Raw genomic sequence first — 8,229 nt, forward strand, 5'->3', positions numbered from 1 at the left:
ATATGCATACACACACACACACACACACACACACACACACACACACACACACACACACATATATATATATATATATATATATATATATATATATATATATATATATGTATATGAGATTCATATTTATGGAAACACAAAGTTACACGTTATATGTGTGTGCTGCATGGTAATTGCATTATAGGTGTGAATATATATATGTATATATATATAGTTTATTCATACATGGTAGTCTATATGAATAAATGTATAGGTGTACACATTTGCGGGTACACACACACGCATGTGTGTATATATGTATGTATATGTATACATACTAACATTTACATATAAATACACATATATATATGAAAACACACATCTATATACACATGTACATACATATATGTATATATATATACATATGTATCTGTGTGCATATGTTAAAATGTATGTATAGACTACATATATATAATTTATATATACCTATATGTGTATATATACAAATATATAAACTTATAATGTTCACATACAAGTGTGTTTGATTATGCAATCGTGCATCATTTAAACATACATAAAAAACAAGCTGATGTACAGACCATGCGTATATGAACAAAGAACAGACATATATATCTTACTCATAATAGTAATGGTAATAACAAAAACAAAAATATTCACAATATTGATGTAATATTGGTAATAATACTTACCATCATCATAATTATAACTAATATAAGTAGAAATACTATTTACCATTGCTGCCATTACTATTATCATGAACATTATCTTTATGATTATCATTACTATTATTTGTATCATCATCTCCATGACCATTATTATCCATATGATTACCATAATAACGAGGACCAGAACAAGGATGAACAATAACAAGCTAATAATAAGGATTTGATATACAGGAGTAACATCAATAAGAAAAGAAATGATGACGATAATTACGATAATACATTGGAAACGAGGATGATGATGAAAATAAGATTACGGCATTGATGAGAATTAAACTGATAATGACAATGATAATGATAGAGATAATAATGAATATAAGGGACACTCTTTATTATACTTATTGTAAAAAGTTAAATAATGATCATATTTGTAATTACTATCATTAACATCACCATTGTAAAAATATCAGGTATTACCATAATCATATTTATGATAAAATGACATTCGAACCACAGAAGAACCAATTATGTAAACATGGTACCATTTTGGGTTCTGAGTGAATCTATAGATAAATGCATACGTACATATATATATATATATATATATATATATATATATATATATATATATAAGCTGAGGAACCCGTCTTCGTGCAACATTGCAGCATGCAACTATGGAACGATATTCATCCCTAGTAGTCTGCTGCCTTAATGAGCGATACACCTGCTTACCTGCCCCGGGCTGTTTCTCTTCATACACCTGGAACTACAATATCTATTCTCACCGCCCGATTTTTATAATTTTATTATTCTTATATTTTATTTTATTAGATATTTTATTCGTTTCTAAGCCAGGTATTAATTCATTCATTGATACATGAGATCGGCTGAGTACCTGGATGCCCACGCAGAACAAGTGGCTCCACTAATTTGCCTTTCGCGAAACCATCGCGGCAGTAATTTCGCACACCCCCTATGTACACACCTACAAGAAATAAATCGGTCTGCTCCGAGTGTTTCCTTCTCCTGCAACCCAAGGAAGTTGGTGACATACCACAGCCGTCACAGATTTATACTTAAAAGATAAGTAGTTGGCTGCTCACTTTTATCCATGTGTATAGTTATTTTACGCTGTATGACAGTTCTTGAACGCTTCACGAATGAAACGTATATTTTGCAAGTGTCTCTGCCAATAATTAACCGTCCAGTTAATCAGTTTTAGCCGGCCATTTTATCATTTCAATTCATATTCGTAGGTATTCTTTCACTTTGTTCATCTTTTATATCTTTGGTGATATTTTATGTGATTTTACTTACGTGTTTTATTGATTAGCTTTATTTTTCATTTCACTTTTACGTCTTTGTGGCCAGGCTTTTATTTTAACTTTACTTAAACAAACGCTGAGGACTACGGGTTTTATGAACGAGCTGGCGAGATATCACCGCTCGCTACCACCCACCTACCACCGCCTCGCCACGCTACGTCCGTATTCCCCCAGGGGAACTCGGCCCGTTTTACTAAGACGAGCTCGAAGCTCACTGGTGTTCAGAACCTTTCACGGGGCCATGCTAATGAACCAAGCACCTGATTCTAATGCAACAACAGCATATCAAAAACCAAAATAAATAATTGCAAAAAATCGCATGAGAGGCACAGTACACTTCTCACATATATATGAATTAAACGATGTATATCTGAATCTATATATCTAATGTTCTTTTTCAATATATATATATACATACATACATACACACACACACACACACACACACACACACACACACACACACATATATATATATATATATATATTTATATATGTATACACACACACATATATATATGTATACACACATACATATATATGTATTGCACATATACATATATATGCATTGCACATATACATTTATATGTATATATTATACATTTACACATATAAATATGTGTGATGTATGCATAAACACACGTTTATACACACACACACATACATACATATATATATATATATATTATATATATATATGTATATATATGTATATACATATGTGCGCGTGTGTTAGTGTATATATGTATAAATATATATATCTACACACACTCACATATATATGTATAATATGCATATGAAATATGTATTATGAATTACATTAACATTCTCTTAGTTTCATCATCTGCACTGAAGCCTCAACGTTCGGTTCTGCAGTGCGTTTACAAGAAAAAAGGATATAAGCTGAACGGGGATTAAACCCGTGCAGGACCCTCGATCTCCTCGTCAGTATAAATAGTGCTATTTACTGAATCCTCGCCATTATCTCCAACAAGTGCCAGCATACAAGGCCATGCTAAGCAATCCTATTTGCCTTTCCAAAATCCTCTACAACGAAACCAACTTCGCCAAACGTCGTCATGTCGGTTTACCCAACTCAAGATGCCTTCTACGGCGCCGTCGGAAGCGCAGATGAATATCCAAGTGCCAGTTTGATCTTCCGTGACACACAAAGCTCAAATGTCCATGAAGATGAAGAGCTCATTGCCAACTTTGACCTGGATCTTCTGACAGCCGAACTGTGGCCTGAGTCGAGCGTTGCGGGAGCAGCATCCGACTCGGCGTCTCGTGAAGGAGGCCTTTTCAGTGCCACATCTCTCTCTTCGCAAGACGAGGATTTCTTGGTATGTGTACGCCAGCTTTTAGCTATTGATAAAAATCTGGATATATGGCAGATTATGTAAAAACAGGGTATGTAGCAGTCAGTGTGAGCAAGATGACTGATGCATTTTAAAATCTTTACAGGGTCTTGGTGCTGTCAATCCAAATGACATGTTCAGCAGTGGGATGCAACCTCCATATCCATCGTCTCACAACACAGAAGGATATGATCCTTATCTGTATTGCGAACAACAAGCTACCTCCTCTTATTCATATGAGCCACCGTTGGACCTTTCTCAGTATGACGCCAATTTGGGAGAATCTTTTCAGCAAATGAATATTTCTCAGCCATACGATCAGCACACTGGATATGCTTATCATAATGATCAACAAATGGGCAATTATCCGCAACCTTATCAACAATCGGGCATTTCTCTCGACTGGAACCAACAGTTTAATGTCCTCCAAAGCCAAGAAGGTGTAGCTACTGCTGGTGTGTCTGGAAGTGGCACTTCAAAGAAACGGAAAGGCTATCGACATCGGCATCAGCGTCAGTTCCTCAGTAGCGCTGAGCAACGAGAACAGCGGTCCCGCGTGCTCAACAACGAGGCTTCGGCCATTTACCGAAGGAAGATGCGCGATCTGCACGACAAAGCTCGCACGGAGCTGGACGGCCTTGAGCAGAGGAACCAGCAACTGACGCAGAGGTTCCGCCTCCTGCAGAAGTTCTGCTCCGAATACAGGGCTCGCTTGGAGGCTCTCGGCGTGCCAGCAACAAACAACTTTTGACCCGAAGTCAGTTGATTATATTTCATTTCAGAGAATATATTTTGATGCATAAAATTCACATATTCAATAAACATATTCAATGATCACGTTTCTTATTTAGTTGTTTACTAAATGGATTATATAAAATTACTTCCTTGAGTTATTAATTCCTCACAATCATTTTTTTTCTTTTACTAAATGCGAATGAACATAAAATGAAAATTATAAGTGTTAACAACCATGATGGAAATTATCACAGCAACTATGATAATGATAACAGTAACAAAACAATAATTGAATGTCGTGATTTGATAAAAAAAGTATACACGCCACTTTTCCCTATCAATGTAAAACATACCACACATGTGCACACATCTATTTAGCCATAATGTATATATATGCATACATACATACATATATATATATATATATATATATATATATATATATATATATATATATATATGACGAGAATGAGGATTCAGTGAAAAATACTATTCACAAAAGGACAAGAGCAAATTAACCCCTAGTGATGAAAAATAAGTAAATACGAAAAAAAGAAGAAGAAGAAGAAGAAAAAAAGTACATGACGTGATACGTGCGTTATTGTTGGACTATATATAAATTTGTGTATGTATAAATAAATAAGCAATGTACATTTGCAGACATACGTATATATATGTATATATATGCACACACACACACACACACACATAAGTATGTATAAAAATAAACAATTTTAGTGAGTAGCGCTATTCATAGGGAAGAGGAGAAGGAAGCCCAAGAACGGGTTTCGACCCCGTTTCATGCGCTTCGTTTTTCTCGCAAATGTTCTGCGCTGCTGAACGTTGAAGCCCAAGTGCAGCTGATGAAACATTCAGTCTATACGAAAAGCTCTAAAACATATTTGGTACATGTATATTCGTCACTCTATATATATATGTATATATATATATATATATATACACACACATTTATATATATATATATATATATATATATATATATATATATGTATAAGTATATATATGCACATGTATGTACAAACATACATATATGCATATATATACACATACACATACACACACACACACACACACACACACACACACACACACACACACACACACACACACACACACACACACACACACATATATATATATATGTATATGAGATTCATATTTATGGAAACACAAAGTTACGCGTTATATGTGTGTGCTGCATGGTAAGTGCATTATAGGTGTGAATATATATATGTATATATATAGTTTATTTATACATGGTAGTCTATATGAATAAATGTATAGGTGTACACATTTGCGGGCACACACACATACACACATGTGTGTATATATGTATGTATATGTATACATACTAACATTTACATATAAATACACACACACACACACACACACACATATATATATATATATATATATATATATATATATATATATATATATATATATATATATATATATGCAAACACACATCTATATACACATGTACATACATATATGTATATATATATACATATGTATCTGTGTGCATATGTTAAAATGTATGTATAGACTACATATATATAATTTATATATACCTATATGTGTATATATACAAATATATAAACTTATAATGTTCACATACAAGTGTGTTTGATTATGCAATCGTGCATCATTTACACATACATAAAAAACAAGCTGATGTACAGACCATGCGTATATGAACAAAGAACAGACATATATATCTTACTCATAATAGTAATGGTAATAACAAAAACAAAAATATTCACAATATTGATGTAATATTGGTAATAATACTTACCATCATCATAATTATAACTAATATAAGTAGAAATACTATTTACCATTGCTGCCATTACTAGTATCATGAACATTATCTTTATGATTATCATTACTATTATTTGTATCATCATCTCCATGACCATTATTATCCATATGATTACCATAATAACGAGGACCAGAACAAGGATGAACAATAACAAGCTAATAATAAGGATTTGATATACAGGAGTAACATCAATAAGAAAAGAAATGATGACGATAATTACGATAATACATTGGAAACGAGGATGATGATGAAAATAAGATTACGGCATTGATGAGAATTAAACCGATAATGACAATGATAATGATAGAGGTAATAATGAATATAAGGGACACTCATTATTATACTTATTGTAAAAAGTTAAATAATGATCATATTTGTAATTACTATCATTAGCATCACCATTGTAAAAATATCAGTTATTACCATAAGCATATTTATGACAAAAGAACCAATTATATAAACATGGTACTATTTTGGGTTCTAAGTGAATCTATATATGCATACGTATATATATATATGTATATATATATATATATATATATATATATATATATATATAAGCTGAGGAACCCGTCTTCGTGCAACATTGCAGCATGCAACTATGGAACGATATTCATCCCTAGTAGTCTGCTGCCTTAATGAGCGATACACCTGCTTACCTGCCCCGGGCTGTTTCTCTTCATACACCTGGAACTACAATGTCTATTCTCACCGCCCGATTTTTTTAAATTTTATTATTCTTATATTATATTTTATCAGATATTTTATTCGTTTCTAAGCCAGGTATTCATTCATTCATTCATACACGAGATCGGCTGAGTACCTGGATGCCCACGCAGAACAAGTGGCTCCACTAATTTGCCTTTCGCGAAACCATCGCGGCAGTAATTTCGCACACCCCCTATGTACACACCTACAAGAAATAAATCGGTCTGCTCCGAGACACGGTGTTTCCTTCTCCTACAACCCAAGGAAGTTGGTGACATACCACAGCCGTCACAGATTTATACTTAAAAGATAAGTAGTTGGCTGCTCACTTTTATCCATGTGTATAGTTATTTTACGCTGTATGCCAGTTCTTGAACGCTTCACGAATGAAACGTATATTTTGCAAGTGTCTCTGCCAATAATTAGCCGTCCAGTTAATCAGTTTTAGCCGGCCATTTTATCATTTCAATTCATATTCTTAGTTATTCTCTCACTTTGTTCATCTTTTATATCTTTGGTGATATTTTATGTGATTTTACTTATGTGTTTTATTGATTTAGCTTTATTTTTATTTCACTTTTACGTCTTTGTGGCCAGGCTCTTATTTTAACTTTACTTAAACAAACGCTGAGGACTACGGGTTTTATGAACGAGCTGGCGAGATATCACCGCTCGCTACCACCCACCTACCACCGCCTCGCCACGCTACGTCCGTATTCCCCCAGGGGAACTCGGCCCGTTTTACTAAGACGAGCTCGAAGCTCACTGGTGTTCAGAACCTTTCACGGGGCCACGCTAATGAACCAAGCACCTGATTCTAATGCAACAACAGCATATCAAAAACCAAAATAAATAATTGCAAAAAATCGCATGAGAGGCACAATACACTTCTCACATATATATGAATTAAACGATGTATATCTGAATCCATATATCTATATTTCTAATGTTCTTTTTCATTATATATATATATATATATATATATATATATACATACATATATATATGTATACACACATACATATATATATGTATTGCACATGTACATAAATATGTATTGCACATATACATGTTTATGGATTGCACATATACATATACATTTATATGTATATATTATACATTTACACATATAAATATGTGTGATGTATGCATAAACACACGTTTATACACACACACACACACACACATATATATATATACATATAAATATATATATATCTATATCTATCTATCTATCTATATATATATATATATATATATATATATATATATATATATATATATATATATATATATATATACATATGTGTGTCTGTGTGTGCGCGTGTGTTAGTGTATATATGTATAAATATATATATTTACACACTCATATATATAATATGCATATCAAATATGCATTATGAATTACATTAACATTCTCTTAGTTTCATCATCTGCACTGAAGCCTCAACGTTCGGTTCTGCAGTGCGTTTACAAGAAAAAAGGATATAAGCTGAACGGGGATTAAACCCGTGCAGGACCCTCGATCTCCTCGTCAGTATAAATAGTGCTGTTTACTGAATCCTCGTCATTATCTCCAACAAGTGCCAGCATACAAG

Source organism: Penaeus vannamei, chromosome 27, assembly GCF_042767895.1.
Source record: "Penaeus vannamei isolate JL-2024 chromosome 27, ASM4276789v1, whole genome shotgun sequence".
Lineage (NCBI taxonomy): Eukaryota > Metazoa > Arthropoda > Malacostraca > Decapoda > Penaeidae > Penaeus > Penaeus vannamei.